This window comes from Bubalus kerabau, unplaced genomic scaffold, assembly GCF_029407905.1.
Source record: "Bubalus kerabau isolate K-KA32 ecotype Philippines breed swamp buffalo unplaced genomic scaffold, PCC_UOA_SB_1v2 scaffold_76, whole genome shotgun sequence".
Classification (NCBI taxonomy): domain Eukaryota; kingdom Metazoa; phylum Chordata; class Mammalia; order Artiodactyla; family Bovidae; genus Bubalus; species Bubalus kerabau.
The window spans coordinates 473,289-495,934 of NW_026577930.1; the positions used below are offsets into that span (position 1 = coordinate 473,289).

Here is a 22,646-nt window from a genome sequence, read left to right on the forward strand (position 1 = left end):
ACAAATGTAAGGTAGAAGATTGAAATACAAGCTTATAGTAGAGAGAACCTAAGTGTTTGCCATTATCATATTTCTGTGTTATCTAGGAGAGTGTTTCTCAACCATGGATGATTTACTGCCCTCTGCCTGAGGCAACATTTGGCAATGTCTGGATACTCTTTTGGTTGTCACAACTGAGAGGTGCCACTGGCATCTGGTGGGTAGATGCCTTGATACTGCTAAGCACTTTACGATGCATAGGACAGCTCCCACCCCCTGCCTCCTTTCACCTCTCATTCGCAACAAGAATTATCTGAGTCAAAATGTCAGTGGTGCCAAGGTAGAGAAATCTTGACCTAGGACAGACATCTGATGAGATCTTAGGATTTTTGAGGAATAAATTTCCCTAACACTTAACAAGTGAAATCGACTATGACTGAGGGCACTGTTGCTTTGAGTTCAAGCACACAGACTTCTTATCTGAATTCAGGGAGTTATAACTTCCTAGTGTTAGTGTTAGCTGCTCAGTCGTGCCCAACTCTTTGTGACCCCATGGACTGCAGCCCACCAGACTCCTCTGTCCATGAGATTTTCCAGGCAAAGATACTGGAGTGGGTTGCCATTTCCTTCTCCAGGGGATCTTCCCACCCCAGGGATCGAACCCAGGTCTCCTGTACTGCAGGCAGATTCTTTACTGAGTGAGCTACAAGGGAAGCCCCATGCCTCAAAAAATAATCTCTTATACAATATAAATTCTGTGAAGAAAAGTCACCATTCCTGCTTGGGAAAATGATATACTTTCCATTAAAAATCCATTTTAGATGAAGAGATTATCATTAGGATTAAACTATAAAACATTTATGTTTCTTCAGACCAAAGTTATCAAGTATCAGTAATATCATAGGTTTCAACTCTGTACTATGTCATCTATTTTCAGATAATCATAACCTGAAAGAAAGTCCTATTTGGGAGAGAGATGTCAGGATGCCTCTTCGGTGTGCCTTGCTTGTATTTCAGCCTATCACAATAATTACGCCTAGGCTTCCCTGGTGGCTCAGAAGGCGAAAAATCTGCCTGCAATGCAGGACACCTGGGTTTGATCCCTGGATCAGGAAGATCCCTGGGAGAAGGGAATGGCTATGCACTCCAGTATTCTTGACTGGAGAATTCCATGGACAGAGGAGCCTGGCGGGCCACAGTCCATGGGTCACAAAGAGCGGACATGACTGAGCAACTAACACATACACAGAATCTGATTACATTTTGTGGTATCTTAAAAATTAGTGACATACTGTTCACAATGCATTTTTGCAATAACTTTTGCTGACATCATTTCAGTTGACATACATTTTTGAGATCACAAAGTTTGCTATTGCTTGGGAATTGTGAGAATATCTGTATTAGTCTGGTTTGGGAATTTTAAAAATCACTATAAGAATTAAGTAAATATGAGGTTCCATATAGCAATTAGGGATTAAAATGAGAATTATTAGAGTAAAGGTCTGAAAGAATGCAACTGAAGGATCAGCTGAAAACTCACTATGACATTAGTCTGAAGACTTGGAGTGAGTGAAGCTGCCAATCCTGAGGAAGTCCAAGAAACTTCAAATACCACAAAGTAAGAGTTTGCAGAGTGGTCTGGAACTGAATGCCTACTCCTCTGATTTTCATGATGTATTGAGCAATGATAGCTTTTGTATCATTTCTACTTTCCAATTTTATCAAGGGTTCCTCTCATTAGTAAAATCTAACCTGGATCTGCAGAGTGAAGGTGGTGCTGAGAAACAATTCCCAGACTTAGGAGGGACTGGAAGCAGTGAGGCCAGGTTGACCATGAAAATCTCCTCCTTGATGGATTGCTTGCACTCATCATTGAGGGTAGGTAAGAATGGGCAGCTTCAAGTTTCACAAGATTTCACAGGGTTATAACTGCATTTTCATAAGGATAAGTGAGGATGGGCAGCTAAAGTCTCAGTAGAATTCACAGTGTTTCAACTGCCTGATAATGAGGGGATGTGAGGATGCACAGCTTAAAAATCTCACAAGATTTCGGTGTTATAATTGCCTTTTAATAAAGTCATCAACATTAAAATAAAGGTCATGAAGAAGGATAAAGAAGGACATTATATAATGATAAAAGGGTCAATAGAAGAAGAGGATATTATACTCATTAACATATATGCACACAATATAGGAGCACCTAAAAACATAAAACAAATACAAGCAGACATAAAAGGAGAAATTGATGGAAATACAATAATGGTAGAAGAATCTAGCATCCCACTCACATCAATGGACAGATCTTATAGACAGAAAATGAATAAGGTTACAGAGAATCTAAATGTCAGAATAGTTATTTAATATTTTCAAGATATTACATTAATTAAAAAATACACATTCTTTTCAAGTGCAATTGGAACATTCTCTAGGATAGACTTTGTATTAGAGCAAAAAACTAGCCTCAACAAATTTAAGAAGATAGAAAATTTTCAAGTATCTATTCTGACTAAAGAGCATGAAACTAGAAATCAACCACAGAAAAAGAAATGAGAAAGAAAAGATTACATGGAGACTAAACAACATGCTACTAAAAAACAAATATATCAATGATGAGATCAAAGAGGAAATTTAAAAATACCTTGAGACAAATGACAATCAAAACAGCTATACAAAATCTATGGGATGTACAAAAACAATCCTTAGAGAGAAGTTTATAGTTATACAGGCCTTCTTCAAGAAATAAGAATAATCTCAAATAACCTAACCTACTACCTAAAAGAATTTGTAAAAGAAGAACAAACTAAAACTAAAGTCAGTAAAAGGAAGGAAATAATAAAGATCAGGAAATAGAGGTTGAAAAACAGTAGAAAATCAATAAATTCAAGAGCTGGTTCTTTGGAAAGAGTAAGTGTTAGTCTTAGCCACTCAGTCGTGCCCGACTCTTTGTGACCCCATGGACTGCAGCCCACCAGGCTCTTCTGTCCATGAGATTTTCCAGGCAAGGATACTGGAGTGGGTTGCCATTTCCTTCTCCAGGGGATCTTCCCAACTCAGGGATTGAACCTGGGTCTCCTGCACTGCAGGCAGATTCTTTACCGACTGAGCTACAATGGAAGCCCTTTGAAAGAGTAAACCAAAGATTAAATCAACAAATCTCCGGCCAGCTCACCAAGAAGAAAGGACCTAAATAAAAGAGAAATGTAAGGTGAGAAATAACTGCTAATACCCTAGAAATATAGAAAAACATAAAAGAATACTCTGAGCAATTATTATGCCAACAAATTGGACAACCTAGAATAAATGGAGAAGTTTCAAGAAACATATAGCCTACCAAAATGGACTCAAGAAGAAATAGATAATTGAAACAGACCAATCACTAGAAGTGAAATAGAATCTGTAATTTAAAATAAGAATAAGAAAAACTCCCCACAACAAGAGTCCAGGACCGTAAGACTTTACTGGGCAATTCTGCCAAACATGCAAAGAACTTATACCAATCCTTCTCAAACTCTTCTGAAAGACTGAACACTTCCCATTCTATGAAGCCACTATCACCCTTATATCAAAACCAGACAAAGACACTACCAAAAAAGAAAATTACAGGCCAATATCTTGGATGAATATAAATGTAAAACTTCTCAACAAAAAATTAGCAAACTGAAAGCAAGAATGGGTAAAAAAAAAAAAAAAATCATATACCATGTTCAAGTTGGATTCATCCCAGGATCACAAAGATGATTCAACATATGCAAATAAATCAATATAATATGCTACATCAACAAAAGACAAAAACCACACAATCATCTCAATAGATGAAGAAAAAGCATTTGAGAAAATTCAATGTCCATTCATGATTAAAAACTCTTGCCAAAATGGGTACAGAGGGAACATATGTAAACATAATAAAAACTATGAAAAAGACACACCCAACATAATATTCAACATTGAAAAGCTGAAAGCCTTCCCATTGAACTCGGGAACAAGACAAGGATGCCCACTCTCACCACTTCTATTCAACCTAGTATTGGAAATCTTAGCCACAACAGTCAGAAAAGAAAAAGAAATAAAAGGTATCCAAATTGGAAGGGAAGAGGTAAAAATGTCATATGAAGATAATGATACTCTATATAGAAATCACTTAAGACTCCACACAAAAACTGTTATAATTGATACCTATGGTGATTCATGTTGAGGTTTGATAGAAAACAGCAAAATTCTGTAGAGCAATTATCCTTCAATAAAAAATTCATTAATTTACAAAAAAGTTTTTATAACTGATAAATTCAGCAAGGTAGCAGGATACAAGATTAACCTATAGAAACTGATTGCATTTCTTTGCACTAACAGTGAAATATCAGAGAGGGAAAGTTAAAAAAAAAAATGTCCCTTTAAAAATTTCATCAAAAAAGTAAAATACTTAGGAGTGAACCAAGGAGGTGAAAGGGTTACATGCTGAGAACTATAAAGCATTGATAAAGGAAAGTGAAGATGACTCAAAGAAATGGAAAGCTATCCCATGCTCTTAGATTGAAAAAATTAGTATTGTTAAAATGGCCAAACTACCCTAAGTAATATATACATTTGATCCCTATCAAATTACCCAATCCATTTTTTATAGAACTAGAAAAAATAATCCTAAAATTTATATGGACCATAAAAGACCCATAATTGCCAAAATAATCCTAGGGAAAAAGAGTAAAACTGGAGGCATAACCCTCCAAGACTTTAGACAATACTGTAAAGCTTTAGTAATCAAAATGGTATAGCACTGGCACAAAAACAGACGTATGGATTGATGGGACAGAAAAGAGAGTCCAGAAATAAACCCATACACCTATGGTCAATTAATATTCCGCAAAGGAGACAAGAATAACAATGGAGAAAAGATACTCTTTTTTTTAATAGATTGATAACTTGTTCACATTTAATTAATTAATTTATTTTCATCTCACATGCTAGTAAAGTAATGCTCAAAATTCTCCAAGCCAGGCTTCAGCAATACGTGAACCATGAACTTCCGGATGTTCAAGCTGGTTTTAGAAAAGGCAGAAGAACCAGAGACCAAATTGCCAACATCTGCTGGATCATCAAAAAAGCAAGAGAATTCCAGAGAAACATCTATTTCTGCTTTATTGACTATGCCAAAGCCTTTGACTATGTGGATCACAATAAACTGTGGAAAATTCTGAAAGAAATGGGAATACCAGACCATCTGACCTGCCTCTTGAGAAATTTGTATGCAGGTCAGGAAGCAACAGTTAGAACTGGACATAGAACAACAGACTGATTCCAAATAGGAAAAGGAGTGTGTCAAGGCTGTATATTGTCACCCCGCTTATTTAATTTATATGCAGAGTACATCATGAGAAACGCTGGGCTGGAAGAAGCACAAGCTGAAATCAAGATTGCCGGGAGAAATATCAATAACCTCAGATATGCAGATGACACCACCCTTATGGCAGAAAGTGAAGAGGAACTAAAAAGCCTCTTGATGAAAGTGAAAGAGGAGAGTTAAAAAGTTGGCTTAAAGCTCAACATTCAGAAAACGAAGATCATGGCATCCGGTCCCATCACTTCATGGCAAATAGATGGGGAAACAGTGGAAACAGTGTCAGACTTTATTTTTTTGGGCTCCAAAATCACTGCAGCTGGTGATTGCAGCCATGAAATTAAAAGACGCTTACTCCTTGGAAGGAAAGTTATGACCAACCTAGATAGCATATTCAAAAGCAGAGACATTACTTTGCCAACAAAGGTCCGTCTAGTCAAGGCTATGGTTTTTCCAGTGGTCATGTATGGATGTGAGAGTTGGACTGTGAAGAAAGCTGAGCGCCGAAGAATTGATGCTTTTGAATTGTGTTGGAGAAGACTCTTGAGAGCCCCTTGGACTCCAAGGAGATCCAACCAGTCCATTCTGAAGGAGATCAGCCCTGGGATTTCTTTGGAAGGAATGATGCTAAAACTGAAACTCCACTACTTTGGCCACCTTATGCAAAGAGTTGACTCATTGGAAAAGACTCTGATGCTGGGAGGGATTGGGAGCAGCAGGAGAAGAGGACGACAGAGGATGAGATGGCTGGATGGCATCACTGACTCAATGGACATGAGTCTGAGTGAACTCCGGGAGTTGGTGATGGACAGGGAGGCCTGGCGTGCTGCTATTCATGGGGTTGCAAAGAGTCGGACATGACTGAGTAACTGAACTGAACTGAACTGAAGCAAGCAATGTTGGAAAAGTTGGACAGCCAATTGCAAATCAATCAAGTGAGAACACTCTCTCACATCATACACGAAAATAAACTCAAGGGCTTCCCTGGTGGCTCAATGGTAAAGAATCTGCCTGCCAATACAATAGACATGGACTCAATCCCTGATCTGGGAAGATCCCACATGCCAAAGAGCAACTAAGCCCGTTCACCAGAACTACTGAACCTGTGCTCTAGTGCCTGGAAGCCACAACTACTGAAGTCTATGTGCCTGAGAGCCCATGCACCACAACAAGAGAAGCCACCACAATGAGAAACCTGTCCATCACAACTAGAGAGTAGCCCCCACTCACCGCAACTACAGAAAAGCTCATGCAGCACCGAGGACCTAGGTCAGCCAAATCAATCAATTAATAAATAAAATTATAAAAAGTAAACTCAAAATGGCTTAAAGACTTAAGTAGAAGATATGACACCAGAATAGGACATAGGCAAAACATTCTCTGATGTAAATCATAACAATGTTTTCTTAGGTCCGTCTTCCAAGGCAATACAAATAAAAGCAAAAATAAACAAATGGGACCTAATGAAATTTATAAGCTTTTGTACAGAAAAGGAAACCATAAAAAAAAAATGAAAGAACACTCAAAGAATGGGAGAAAATATTTGCAAACAATGTCACCAACAAAGGTTTAATTTCCAAAATATATAAACAATTCATGCAGAGCAATATTAACAAAACACAAAAAAACCCAAACAAGAAGACACACACACAAAAACAAATAGAAGACCCCAATAGACATGTCTCCAAAGAAGGCATACAGATGGCTGATAGGCACACGGAAGAATGTTCAACATTGCTAGTTATTAGAGAAATGCAGATGAAAACTACAATGAGGTATCACCTCGTACCAATTAGAATGGCCATCCTTAAAAAGTCTGCAAGTAGTAATTTCTGGAGAGGGTGTGAAGGAAAAGGAACCCTTCTACATTGTTGATGGGCATGTAAATTGGTACAGCCACTATGAAAGTCAATGTAGAGGTTTCTTAAAAAGCTTAAAAAAAGAGTTTCCATATGATCTGGCACCCTATGCCTGGGCATATATCTGGACAAAACTATAATTAAAAAGGATGCATACATCCCAATGTTCATAGCAGCACTATTTACAATAGCCAAGACAGGGAAGAAACCTCAACATCCATTGACAGATGAATGGATAAAGAAGATAATGGTACATGCACACAATAGAATATTACTCAGCCATAAAAAGAATAAAATAATGTCATTTTCAGCAACATGGATGGACCTAGAGATTACCATAATAAGTCTAGTAAGTCGGAAAGAGAAAGACAAATATCATATGATATCACTTATATGTGAAATCTAAAATATATATAACTTGCTATATATATATTTTTTTTTTTTTCCTTCAGAGTGAGCTATCTGATGTCTAGTCTTTCCCAATCTATTTTGATGTCCTTCTAAGACATTTCTTTTTTTGCTTTAGTATATTAAGGTAGAATGGGCTTCCTTTGTGGCTCAGCTGGTAAAGAATCTGCCTGCAGTGCCAGAGACCTGGGTTCGATTCCTAGTTTGGGAAGATCCCCTGGAGAAGGGAAAGGCTACCCTTTCTGGCCTGGAGAATTCCATGGACTGTATAATCCATGGGGTTGCAAAGAGTCGGTTGCAACTGGGCAACTTTCACTTTCACTTTATCAAGGTAGAATAGTCAGTGTTTATCAAACACATCTGTATTTTTAGTGACAAAATGAAATTTTTTTGAAATAAAATAACAGGAAATTTAAAAATTATTAGACACAAAAAAAGGACAGTAAATTTGAGACATATTAATATAAAGGATCGAAAATGAACCATCTAGGCAAAAATAGAACATCAATGAGTAGGAACAAGATAAAATGTACTAACGTATATATAGTTGGATTTTAGGAGAAAAGAACAGTGCAGGGAAAAAAAAAAATTTAAGTAGCTTTAAATTTGCCTGGTGGCTCAGACAGTAAAGAATCTGCCCACAGTGTAGCAGACCTGGGTTCAATTCCTGCGTTGAGACAATCCCCTGGAGAAGGGAATGGCAACCCACTCCAGTATTGCCTGGAGAATCCCATGAACAGAGGAGTCTGGCAGGCTATGGTTCACTGGGTCTAAAAGAGTCGGACAAGACTGAACGACTAACAAGTTCACTTTTTAAATTTGAAGAATAAACATCAGTATACAAATTCAAGAAGTTAAGTGAATGCCAAGCAAGAGAAATAAGAATAAAACCACAGACACATTAGTCAAACTGCTAAAAACAAAAGATAAAAAGAAAAACCTGAAAATCAGCCAAAGGAAAAAAAGATAGATTACATGTAGGGGAAAGATTATGATAAATTACTTCTTACCAAAAACAGTAGAAGCTAGAAGACAATGGACTTTTTTTTAAGTGCTGAAGGAAGAGTGAATTTAGAATTCTATACTTAGTGAAAATATTTTAAAAGATTAAATACAGATATTTTAAATAAGTTGAAACTGAAAAAATTACAAATCAGATCAGTACTATAAGAAATGTTAAGGGAAGATCTTCATTCTAACAGGAAATTGTACCATATGGAAACTCAGCAAAACAGGGAGAAAGAAAGAGTCCAAAGAGGTGATTTTATGGGTAAATTATAAAGTATATTTTGTTTCTCTTAATTTTTATAAATGACAGTTTTTTGAAAGAAAAAATAGCAATAATTTATTTTGGAGTTTATGACAAATGTAGAAATAAACTATATGATAACAGCAAAATTAATGCTGCCCTATGAGGTAAACTCAACCACGTCTATTATTAATTTAAATATAAATTAAACTCTAAAAGATTATCATAATGGTTAGTACAAATAGCTCGATCCTGTCTGACTCTTTGTGACCCCATGGACTGGGTCAGGAAGATCCCCTGGAGAAGAGAATGGCTACCCACTCTAGTATTCTTGCCTGGAAAACCCCATGGACAGAGGAGCCTGGTGGGCTATAGTCCATGGGGTTGCAAAGAGTCGGACACAGCTGAGCAACCAACCCTTTCATTGGAAAAGCAAGAATGTTTTCAAATCAATGAAGTTTCTACTTATCACTCAGAAAAATAAAAACCCAAAGTTATAGAAAGAATATAGAAAATAAGAATGATAGGAGTAGAAATCAATAAAATAGAAAACAAGGATAAAGCGAAGCCAAATTTGATTCCTTAAAACATTAAGCAAAATTGTCAAACTAAGGTTGAAGAAACAATACAAGGTATAAATATTGTGAGTTAAAGAGTGACTATTACTACAGATCCTACAGATATCAAAAGAGTAATAAGAGAACATTATGAATTCCTTTATGCCAATATATTCAATAAGGTAAATGAGAGCACTGAATCCTAACCACTAGACAACCAGGGAGCACCTCAATAAGCTAAATGAAATTGACAAATTCCATGAAAAATACAACTCACCATTTCTACTCTCAAGAAGTAGCAGATTTGAATATGTGAATATCTCTTAAAGAAATTTAATATATAAATAATTTACAGGTATTTTAAATAACAAGTAAAAGTAATCTATAGTGAAAAAACTCAGAAGAGTAATTAGTTTCCTCCACAAGGAGATTGATGAAAGATAGAGACAACATTGTGGGGTGATGGGAATATTCTTTATCTTATTTAAATATTGGTTTCATAGTTGTATACATTTGTCAAAACATATCATGTATACTTGCAATCTCTGTGTTTTAATGTTTATAAATTAAATCTCAAAAAATACCCTTAGTTTGAATGAAACTAAACACATGTTAAAATTGCCATGAGCAAACTCTGGGAGATGACAGGGAATGCTGGTATGCTGCAGTCCATGGGGTGGCAAAAAGTCAGACATGACTGAGTGACTGAACAACAATAACCCACCAAGTGCCAGCTTGCCCATCAGTCTGCCTATTCATAGCACATCAGCTTTATTGGAGGATAATGCTGGGATCATCTACAGTGTTTTCCTTTTGTCTCAGATCCTTGCTTCTTTCTCACCTTTGTGTCAGGACAAACAAGTATCTGAAACATGTTGGTGCCAGTGGAGTTTGGTTTTAAACTCCAGTCTGTCTTTGAAGATATGTTTTCTCAAAGGGACTGCTCTTTTCTTTTAACCATCACAAGACATTTGAAGCACAAACGCCATGCCAAAGTACCCATTATTAATAGTAGTACTACATTTTTACCCATGGTATAGGTGTCATGCAATGGAAATAGCTGAACGCTTTCAGGCAAAACTTTCCTGATGCCCATTTTGATGATAGTATTCCACTACAGTTATGGTCTATTCCTCTCCAAAGCAGCATTGTTGAAATCACTCTTTTATACCTTGGTGGTGCAAATCCAAGTGAAAGTACTGTGTATCTCTGCAAGGGCCATGACGAGGCCTTCCCAAACTAAGTAACCAAGATCAGTTCTCTCAATCAAGTAGGGGAATGCCTATTACCTGTGATAGCCAATACATATGGATTTAACATGTACTAGATGCTTTGCATTGTTTATGTTAGGTTACCAGGAAGCTTGATTCAATTCCTGTCTTCAAGGAGCTTATAATTAAGTGAGAAGATGACATAAACACAAGAAAAGTGGCAAAGAAATAGCCTAGTGAGTAAAGGATTTTCTCTTTTCATTTTCTGAGTCTGTGATAGTTGAAAAACTGTATGTCAAAAATGTCAGACATACCAGATATTGGAGCAAACTGACAAACTATTGTGGGTAATTCTATATCTCTGTTAGACAATACGTTGTTACATAAGTCTATAATATGTTGGTACTTAAGAAATAAGCTGTGTGTAAAAATAATTGTACTATATAAATTTGCAGCCAACTCATCCTGTGAAAAAGTACCAGGAAGAAATTGTTTCAGTTTCCTTTCTTTCATTCTTTAACATGGAGAAAGTTGAGCATGCATTATAGACTCCTTCTTCATGTTTCCTTCCATCTTTGTAGAAGCTCTGTTTCAAGACAAGGAATTTTTTTTTTTCAGAGAAATCCAAATTGTATGGGGTAATTTCACTAATTTTTATTCATAGGTAAATATGTGAGAATATTATAGGATAGAAGTGTGTGTAGCTAATTATGTTCTTCATTTCTTTTATTTTTAAAATATTCAGGACCATAAATGTGGGAGGCAGTTTTCCCTCACTTGCTATATGAATTCAAATCAAAATAAAACAAATACAGGAGCTGGGATTTGTTGCTACTCTAGAGTTTACAGTGAGGTGTGCAGGAGGTGATCAGGCTGAGACAAGTTGTTTTGTCTCAGTTTTATCAATCTAACATTTCTTTGACTCTAGGATTAAGCACAGCATTAGAATCTAGAGTCATTCAGGCAAGAGAAAGGTCCCCATTACTAATAAATTTTTAGAATTTTATTGCTGAAATTTACAAACTTTAGAAACCGTCTGGTATAACGCATGTTTTTGTTTTTTTTTTCCATGGAGAAACTAGCAAGAACAAAGACAATAAGTGACCTGACTGTCATATGACTTGTTTCCTGATAACTGTAAAAGGGTAGCATACAGAATAAATGTCACATGAAAAGATGCTCAACATCACTCATTATCAGAGAAATGCAAATCAAAATGAGGTATCATCTCATGCAGGTCAGAATGGCTGCTATCAAAAAGTCTACAAACATTAAATGCTGGAGAGAGTGTGGAGAAAAAGGAATCCTCTTACACTGTTGGTGGGAATGCAAACTAGTACAGCCACTATGGAGAACAGTGTGGAAATTCCTTAAAAAACTGGAAATAGAATTGCCATACGACCCAGCAATCCCACTGCTGGGCATAAACACCAAGGAAACTAGAATTGAAAGAGACACGTGTACCCCAGTGTTCATCACAGCACTGTTTACAATAGCCAGGACATGGAAGCAACTTAGATGTCCATTGGCAGATGAATGGCTAAGAAAGCTGTGGTTCAGTTCAGTTCATTTCAGTTGCTCAGTCATGTCCAACTCTTTGCGACCACATGAACTGCAGCACGCCAGGCCTCCCTGTCCATCACCAACTCCCAGAGTCCACCCAAACCCATGTGCATTGAGTCGGTGATGCCATCCAACCATCTCATCCTCTGTCTTCCCCTTCTCCTCCTGCCCTCAATCTTTCCCAGCATCAGGGTCTTTTCAAATGAGTCAGCTCTTCTCATCAGGTGGCCAAAGTACTGGAGTTTCAGCTTCAGCATCAGTCAAACCAATGAATATTCAAGACTGATTTCTTTGAGGATGGACTGGTTGGATCTCCTTGCAGTCCAAGGGACTCTCAAGAGTCTTTTCCAACACCACAGTTCAAAAGCATCAATTCTTCTGCACTCAGCTTTCTTTGTAGTCCAACTCTCACATCCATACATGACCACTGGAAAAACCATAGCCTTGACTAGATGGACCTTTGTTGACAAAGTAATGGAATATTACTCAGCTATTAAAAAACCAGAATTGAAAGAGACATGTGTCCCCCAGTGTTCATCGCATCAGTGTTTACAATAGCTAGGACATAGAAGCAACCTAAATGTCCATCGGCGGACGAATGGATAAGAAAGCTGTGGTACATATACACAATGGAATATTACTCAGCTATTAAAAAGAATGTATTTAAATCAGTTCTAATGAGGTGGATGAAACTGGAGCCTATAACACAGAGTGAAGTAAGTCAGAAAGAAAAACTCCAATAGAGTATATTAATGCATATATATGGAATTTAGAAAGATGGTAACGATGACCCTATATGCGAGACAGCAAAAGAGACACGGATGTGAAGAACAGACTTTGGACTCTGGGAGAAGTCAAGGGTGGGATGATTTGAGAGAATAGCATTGAAACATGTATATTATCATATGTGAAATAGATCACCAGACCAGGTTCGATGCATGAGACAGGGTGCTTAGGGCTGGTGCACTGGGATGACCCTGAAGGATGGGACAGGGAGGGAGGGTCAGGATGGGGAACACATATACACCCATGGCTGATTCATGTCAATTTACATGGCAAAACTACCACAATATTGTAAAATAATTAGCCTCCAATTAAAATAAATAAATATATGAAATAAATGTCACAAACCATTATCAAATTAATTGTATATGCAATAATTCTCTTCAAGTAGATTTTTTTAGTCAATAAGTTGACCTTTGTTTCAAATTAATAGTATATAATAGCAAACTGAATTTCACATATGTAACTAAAGAATTGATGTTTTTGAACTGTGGGGTTATAGAAGACTCTTGAGAGTCACTTGGACTGCAAGGAGATCCAACCAGTTAATTCTAAAGGAAATCAGTCCTGAATATTCATTGGAAGGACTAATGCTGAAGCTGAAACTCCAGTGTTTTGGCCACCTGATGAGAAGAGCTGACTCATTTGAAAAGACCTTGATGCTGGGAAAGATTGAGGGCAGGAGGAGAAGGGGACGACAGAGGATGAGATGGCTGGATGGCATCACTGACTCAATGGACATGAGTTTGGGTAAACTCCAGGAGTTGGTGATGGACAGGGAGGCCTGGTGTGCTGCAGTCCATGGGGTCACAAAGAGTCAGACACGACTGAGCGACTGAACTGAACTGAACTGACCTAAAGTTTCACGTCTTATATTTCATATGAGGAGAGCAAGCTCTGTCAACACCTTCATATGGAAATATTTCTAAATGGAGGAATAAACCAGAGTGTCAACAAACAATCATTCTTCCTTTGGACATATAATCAGAATTAATGAGTTGAAAAATTGTTTTTACTGCTAGTAACACTGGCCAATAAATATCTAAAATGGCCATAAAATTGAAGTGTGGTTGGCTCTGACCGAGACCTTCAAATGTTAGCTGAAGCAGAAATGAGCAAATGAGAATGATGTTGTGCAAGTCATTGGCTTGTTTGCTCTCAGATCCTCTGGGGTTATCCACTGCTATTTAACAACCCACTACACCACTTAGTGGCTTTAACAATGGCAGTATTTATTTTTTGCTCATGGATCTGCAATTTGGGAACATCTCTGTTCCATGTGGCATCAGCAGGGGTGTCTTGAATACTGGGGTTAGAATCACCTAAAAGTACACCCCCTCACATGTCTGGCCCTCAGTTCCATCTGTCAGCTGGAACTTCAGCTGGGGCTGTGACCAGACCACCTGCACATGTTCTTTATTCATCTCTGCTTGGCTGTTGCTAATCCCTAGACTGCCTCTCTGCCCTCTGTTTAATTTTTCAAGTCTTTTGTCAACTACTGTTTGCAGTGAATTCCCTGTATTAGATTCCCTCTGTAGGATTGCAATTGCACCTCAAACAACTGGCTTCCAAGGATGGAGCAGGAAAGAGAACAAGGTGGAGACTCTATCTTTTATGCATTCATGCATTCACATTTGCTACCTTCTGTTGCTTAGAAGTAAGTCACTAAGGCCAGCAATATTCAAGAGGAGGGGCATTAGACTCCACTTTTGGTAGTGGAAGTGTCAAAGAATTTATGAACATGTTTTAAAACCATTGTAGTTTCCCTTCTCTAATCATTGGCTTGTTTGCACTGATCCAACGCTCGCTCTTTGCCTTCTCTTACCTATGTTTCAGGACACTTATGTATTTCTGCACACTACACTCCTCAGAACCTCTTGCTTTATGGCTCTGGAGAGGGGCAGCCAGTGGAAGGCATTGGAGGGTCAAACAAGGGAGGAAGGGGCTTCCCAGGTGGTGCTAGTGGTAAAGAACCCACCTGCCAGTGCAAGAGACTGAAGAGATGTGGATTCAACCCCTGGGTCGGGAAGATCCCCTGGAGGAGGGCATGGCAACCCACCCCAGTGTTCTTGCCTAGAGAATCCCATGGACAGAGGAGACTGGCTGGCCGGCTACAGTCCATGGGGTTGCACAGAGTCAGACACAACTGAAGCGACTTAGCACAGCACGGCACAAGGGAGGAGGCCAGTCTGGTTATTTGTCCTCTTTCTGCTTCAGACAGTCTTTGGCAATTGATGTACCTCCTTCGTTGTTCCAGTTCTCCCTGGAAGTGCCCAGTCCCTGTGCCCTGATCCCTAAAGAACCTGTACTTTAGCTCCCCAAATTTTTCTTGTCCCATTCACCTCGTGTTGCTGAATTGTTTCTGTGATAAACTGACTTCTTATGTGTTCTTTTTGCATGCTATCAAATTGTAAGGAACTTTGCTACATGTTCAATTAAAGAGTTTTCCTTGAGCTTTCAAATACAAAAGTAAGTGTTAAAAACTTACGATTTAACAACAACAGCAACATAGTCTTTATGATTTTTGGAGGAAAGTGGGAGGACAGTTTGGAGGAATTTTGGCACTTAGTGGGATGGCATCATAGGAACTATGAAATTTCAACTACTTCCTCTATTTACATTATGGATACAGTTTATTTGTAATTTCTTCCACTTTAAAATTGAAGTCACTAATCTTATGATTCCTGTGCTGCCTTGACTTTATTAATAATTAATTTCATTTGCTTGGCATATCTTTAATTCGCACCATAGTGTTTGAGAGCTTCCAATCTGTGGATCTGAGCAAATGCATTATTGAACATTCTTCCAACAGTTCTCTTTTCATTTCGCTCCTCTGGCCTTCTCATTACCCAGTCTCTAAAACATACCAAGCTTGTTGCTGTTCTTAGCGAGTACATTGCTGATAGCTTATTCTTTTTGTTTATGTCACTCCTCTTTCCCTTTGTAGGGGAGTCTTTAAGTTTTATTGGTACCACTGTCAATCAGTACAGGTAGGTTTGTGTCAGGTGGAAGAGCATTAACCTGCTTCTCTTAAACTGTAGCATCTATGGTTCCAAAAGATGTCTTTCTCAGAAAGAAGAAACAGGGTCACCTAACACAACACATTATGTGAACACATGAGTGTTTCTGTGGCGGAAGTTTACAGATATCAAAGGATATATCTGGTATATTCTTCAAACATGCAGCAGACTCTGACAAGGACAGTGCAGCTCAGGCACAGTTCCTAGGGAACTTTCATAATCTCTCCTTTTGCTGGCCTCAGGCAGAGTGGGAAGAACTAGAGATCATCCCAGAGTAAACTCTACCAGGCTCCACAGAGAACTCACTGATTCATATGAAAGGGATGGTTGAATATGAGATGTGTAGGGATCTGAAGATTATTTTGATGCTTCCTAATCCTAAATGTTTAGACTTCAGATGTGAACTGCCACATCAAAAATCCTAACTTGAGTTTGGGATGGACAGGTGAACACTGCTGTATTTCAAACAGATAACCAACAAGGACCTGTTGTTTAGCACAAGGAGCTGTGCTCAATGTTACATGGCAGCCTGGATGAGAGGGGAGTTTGGGGGAAAATGGATACCTACATAAGCATGGCTGGGTCCCTTCGCTGTCCATCTGAAACTATCACAACACTGTTAACTGGCTATACTCCAATACAAAGGAAAAAGTGCTGTTTTTTTTTTTTAATCCTAACATTATGTTTCCTCAATATTCCCTTGACTGTGAAAGTGTTAGCTGCTTAGTCATGTCTAACTCTTTGCAACTCCCCTGTAGCCTGCCAGGCTCCTCTGTCCATGGAATTCTCCAGATAATAAGACTGGAGTGGGTTGCCATTTCCTTCTCCAGGGGATCTTCCTGACCCAGGGATTGAACCCGGGTCTCCTGCATTGCAGACAGATTCTTTACCTTCTGAGCCACCTGGAAAGCCCCCAATATTCCCTTGCTGCTGCTACTGCTAAGTCGCTTCAGTCGTGTCCGACTCTGTGCGACCCCATAGATGGCAGCCCACCAGGCTCCTCTGTCCCTGGGATTCTCCAAGCAAGAACACTGGAGTGGGTTGCCATTTCCTCCTCCAATGCATGAAAGTGAAAAGTCAAAGTGAAGTTGCTCAGTCGTGTCCGACTCTTAGCGACCCCATGGACTGCAGCTTACCAGGCTCTTCCGTCCATGGGATTTTCCAGGCAAGAGTACTGGAGTGGGGTGCCATTGCCTTCTCCAATATTCCCTTACTATCAAATAAATGATCATTTCCTATGTAGTCTAACTCATCTTGATAAAGATTATAAGTTCTACAGGTCACTTCAAAATTTATGGTGTGCTTACATCCTGAGTTAAAAACATTTTTTAAAGGCACCTAATGAGCCTTCATTCAACATTTATTAAATCCCTACTCTATGCCATGCTCTGTGATAGACACTGAGAATTTATAGAAAATGGAAAACATTTTCTGTTCCTAATATACCAGTACATATCAGTGGTAATTCGTTTCCTACCGAAGTTACTGGTTTGATGATTTTTGTACTGTCTTCACTCTGTAAACAATCACACAATATTTGCACTGGTTATCACTTCTGCTTGAAAGTTCCTCTTCTCCCTTCTCCATGGGTGAATGCCATATTTATTTGTTCTTCAATATCACAACGAGTCAGACACAACTTAGCAACTAAACAACAGCAACCATCCAGCCCCAAACAGCTCTTATCTCTGCAGTGAAGACTGCATTTTCCTTCTTCTCAGCTCCACAAGGACTAACCATTTGTGTGTGTTTGTCTGTTTTTGCATTGGTGTCCTTGTCAGCAGTGTGACATTCATCTTGTTATCGTTAGCACCTAGTGCAGAACCTGACACACAGTAGATGTTCCTATAATGTGAGCTGCGTTGACTTGGGTGAAATAGCTCAAGGGCATCTCACCTGTCTGTGGAGAGTGCAATTTTATAATAGAGTGATCTGAAAAGACAGCACACCCGGCTTGCCCAAGGAACCCGAAAGGCATGAGAAGGTGAACCCTGTCCCTATCTTAGGGAAAGTTGTTCTTTTGTGACACATTTTTTGAAAGCAGAGTTGGCCATTTTCTTCCACTGCCATGGGCTGTGGCCTCTCAGTGCTGAGGTCCCCGTTGTTGACACAGCTGACCATGTTTTCACCAATTCAAATAAAGAAGCTGTTTGGCAGCAGAGTATTGACTGACACTGGCATGCTAATCATGTTGGCCCTTTCCTCCCTTTTCTGACCAAAGGGAAAAGGTTACAAGGAGATCGCTGCCAGGGAGTGAAGGAAAGCAGGTCATGAAAGGCTCCATGCGCAGCCTAAACTGGTATTAAAATATAAGAATATTTCACAGATTACTGGATGTCATAAAATTTCCCCAGCTATTTGTAAGAGTGGAATGCTAATCTTCGATTCAGTTTTGTGGGTGTTGATTTCCACAGAGGAAATAGCACAGGTGATAGAGTTGAACTGATGGGTGCCAGGATGTGTTGTAGACTTTGACTAGGAATTCAAGATTTATTTGTGCCTTTCTTTAAAAAAAATCATAGTCCAAAACTAATGTGAAAACCCAAATTCTCCAACAGGTTTGGACTCAATGAGGGCTGAAAATCCTCAATAGAAACTCTCCAGTAATCAAGCAGCACCCGGCAACAAATGAGCCCTGGTAAGAATTACTAGACAGTATAAAATTATGTCAATTCACTGAGATAAGTTGTTTGTCAGGTCTTGAAAAAGGTGGTATTTACCCACCCAGTATTATGCTAGTATATCGCACTGAGGCTGTGCCTATAAAGAAGGTTAAGGGTCAGAAGTTGCGGCATTCCCCGGGTACCATATGGCACAGGAGCTGTGCTGGCTGTCTGCCGTCCCCCTCTCTAGGTGTACTCTCATCCCTTCTCTTCCCTGCTCCTTGCCTCACATCCCTTTAGACTGCAGCCCCAAGGCTCCTATAGCTCCTGTCTTCTGGATGGTTTTAACTTACTTGGAGCTCTGGAAGACTGAAGAGAAGAAAGAGAGAAAAAAGGGTATTTTTTCTCCAAGATCCTTTCCTACAACCTTGTCTTAGACTGGCTCTGTTGCTCAAATTATCTTCTTGAGGTAACCTACTCGACATAATTTTCTCATGTTCTGGGTTACAGTAACTTCTCCCTTGTTTCCTAGGCCCTAGAAGTGGTGACAACTCGCCTCAGATTCTTGCCCTATATCCTGTGGTTCCACCTACACTCAAATGGATTCTCTGTACTTAGGAACTTTATCAACCCTCTATGAATTACTTTAATTTTAGTATGCCACGTGCTTCCTGACAAGAGAAGGTAAAACCGACAGCAGCAAAGCTTTGTTGAATAAAGTATCCTCAAACAACACAACAGAAGCTGGGGTATACAAATGTCATTATGTGATATGGAAAACAAACTCCTTTTGTTATTGTTGTGTAGTCACTAGTCATGTCGGACTCTTTGCGAGTCTTTGCAACCCCATTGACTGTAGCCCGCCAGGCTCTTCTGTCCATGGAATTCTCCAGACAAGAATACTGGAGTGGGTAGCCATTTCCTTCTCCAGGGATCGAACCCACATCTCCTGCATTGATTGACAGGTGGGTTCTTTACCACTGCCACCAGGGAAGCCCAAAATCCCTTTAATGAAAGTCAAAAGAGGATGCATAAAATGTGCTAGCCTTCAAAGAGAAAATGGGTCCCTGTTTATGAGTTTTAAAAGATGAGCAAAAGAACATGCAGGTGTCTCAGACCACTGTTATTTTACCAATTTGTAGGATATTAGTTCTCAGAAAGAAAAGCCTCAAACATTGTACAGATCCTAAGTGCAACTGGAATTTTATAATATACCCACTTAAGTCATCTCCATCATTTTTTGGATGAATAGGTCTTAGTGGAAATAAGCACTCCTGTATTTGAGTAGTAAAGCATGTGTACAAGTATTCATTGTATTTTTGGCATTTGAAATTGACTTAGCATTAAAAAATTGGGTATAATCGTCAAAAAGAACCAAATAATAAGACTGAAGAATGATTTTACAAGCATAGCCCATTCTCTGTACTGTTTTACAATGCTAGTAAAATAGACCTATGTAAGCAGAGGGTGCCAACTTTTACTCTGACAGGGAGCAATAAATCAAATGTCCCATGCTTTAAGCAGAATATAAACCTTCCTTACATTATCTGGTGCTACATTCTAATAAAACTAAACCTTCAGCAGTTAGGAATTTTCACCTTACAGCTTTTTGAAAGTAACATTTTTATATTTACCAGATACCTTAAGGAGTCCAAGTTCTTATAAATGAGAAAATAAAATGTTCATTCATAATTATCTCACATTTTTATCTTAAATAATACATCTCTTAAGTTTTTAAAATTATAAAAATCTATAGCATATTAACTATAGCTCTTCAGTAGTCTGGAAAAGTAAATCCGCATATCTAAGGATTCTTATGATTAGGCTAATGGTACAGCCACTCTATAGTCCTATCAAAATTGTTACACAACTTTTTCACTTGGAAAGCTGAACCAACATTTATAAGCATACCAGAAATCAGATTTTATGAACTACTAAATATGTAAGTCATGCTATTTGTTTGTAAAACTCAATACCTGTTTCTTAGTAATGTAAATAAATCAGACTGTGACTTAGGTAATCAGTTAATATATTTGCTATTGAATCTATGGATTAAATAAATTTAAATAATAGAGTTATACTGGTAATATCAGAACAAAAAAGAACATTTTCAAATCATCCACTAAGTTTCAGGTGCTGTTGGAAATAGAAGGATGACTAAAACACAGTTCCTTTTTTTTTAATTGGAGGAAAATTGCTTTACAATGTTGTGTTGGTTTCTGCCATACAACAATGTAAATCAGTTATAAGTATACATATGTCCCTTCCCTCTTGAACCTCCCTCTCACCCCCCACAAAAAATAATTCTTATCCTTAGAAAACTTATAATCAAAAGGAAGGGAGAGAGCATGCATGTAATTGAATAAAATGTCAGTTTAAACACGGTAAACTATTTCAGAGAAATACAAGTATTGCGAGGTTTAACAGGAGTAGATCATTTTGGTTGAGTTTATCAGGAGAGAAATCACTGAGGATGTCTGAGAATGAGATAGACCTTGAGGGATCAGTAAGATTTCAAAAAAGAAAAAATGAGACCAAGGGTAGGAATTAATGGAAAAGAGCATTACATGGAGAAACAACATAAAAAAGGCATGGCAATAGGAAAACCTAGAGAATATTCAAGGGAAAGCCGGAAGTCTGAGTTGACAAAACATAGGATAAGAGAATTGGGAACACGTGTACACTCGTGGCGGATTCATGTTGATGTATGGCAAAACCAATACAATATTGTAAAGTAATTAGCCTCTAATTAAAATTTAAAAATAGAGAATTATTTTCAGAGTGCAACAGACTTTGTACTATGTACATATAGTATGAGTAAAGAATTTTGCTAGTGTCCGTGCTGTCAATAAAAGGACAGTCAATAAAAGGACACCATCTTTGCCTTCAGGGAGCTTGCATTCTTCTCAGGCAGAAAAAGAAAATAAATAAATGTCTATTTAATTAAAATTCTAAAGCCTCACATGGCGTGAAGAATGGGAGAAAAAGTGACATAAATGGATGTACTTTGGTTTTGAAGAATGACTGTGTTTTGTTTGTGAGCATGCTCGCACTAGGGAGACCAAGAGGAAAGGCCAAGCATGAGATGTGGTCTTTATCTCAAATCTCTCTAATCAGTTTTCTGATCCACCAAAGAGGATCAAGTGTGAGGTAGAAAGAACAGTACTTCCTAAAGAAGGCGTTAAGTATACATGACCATTTGTCTTTCATGGACAAGAGAAAAGAGTTTCCTTTCTACCCCTAAAAGATACATATGTAGAGAACATTAAAGGCATGGTTAAGAATTTAACACTTTATTTAAAAATAAAAATATTTCTAATAAAGCATCTGCCTGGAATGCGGGAGATCCGGGTTCAATCCCTGGGTCGGGAAGATCCCCTGGAGAAGGAAATGGCAACCCACTCCAATATTCTTGACTGGAAAATCCCATGGAAGGAGGAGCCTGGTAGGCTACAGTCTATGGGGTCACAAAGAGTCAGACACAACTGAGCGACTTCACTTTCACTTTCACTAAATAATTGACTACTAGAAAACAAGAGATTATAGATATTCTTTCTAATTATCTCTCAAAGTCCTCAAATCACAGACTTCTCTGTGAAACTTGTATTCCAGCATAAAAATCTTCCTTGATATAAAGGGTTGTTTCAGCTCATAATTCATTTCTTTTTTAAATTTTTTTGAGAATAATTGCTTTACAATGTTATGTTGGTGTGTGCAGTACAATGTGTATCAGCTGTAAGTATACACATATCCCTTCCCTGTTGAGCCTCTCCCTCCACCCCGCTGCATTCATTTCTGTTTAAAGCAGTTTTACTGAAAACCAAGCAAAACATACATGATCTGTTTATGCCTTGATAAAGAAATCAAGGTGTCCACTAAAAAAGATGTTCAACTTGAGAGTTGTGAGTTAAGTTTTATTTGGGGCAAACTGAGGACTGCAGCCTGAGGGCAGCATCTCAGATAGCTCTGAGAGACTGCTCCAAAGCAGCAGTGGGGGAAAGTCAACATATAAGGTTTTGGTGAAGGGGGAGTTCAATACCATGAAGCACTCAATTTACAAAAGGTTTTTTGTTAGTCATGAGGGT

The 22,646-nt window shown here is 38.4% G+C and overlaps 1 long non-coding RNA gene across 4 annotated transcripts in view; it reads left to right on the forward strand.

Moving 5' to 3' along the window:
• Window positions 1–22,646, forward strand: part of LOC129641130 (uncharacterized) — a 148,040-nt gene that overhangs the window by 65,009 nt on the left and 60,385 nt on the right. For 3 of the 4 annotated variants that reach the window (XR_008709099.1, XR_008709100.1, XR_008709098.1), the window contains exons 2-3: window positions 18,517–18,596; window positions 19,094–19,245. This is a non-coding gene — a long non-coding RNA (uncharacterized LOC129641130). Of the gene's footprint in view, window positions 1–18,516; window positions 18,597–19,093; window positions 19,305–22,646 lie in introns of those variants that run through there. The other variant, XR_008709097.1, reaches the window with a different exon arrangement.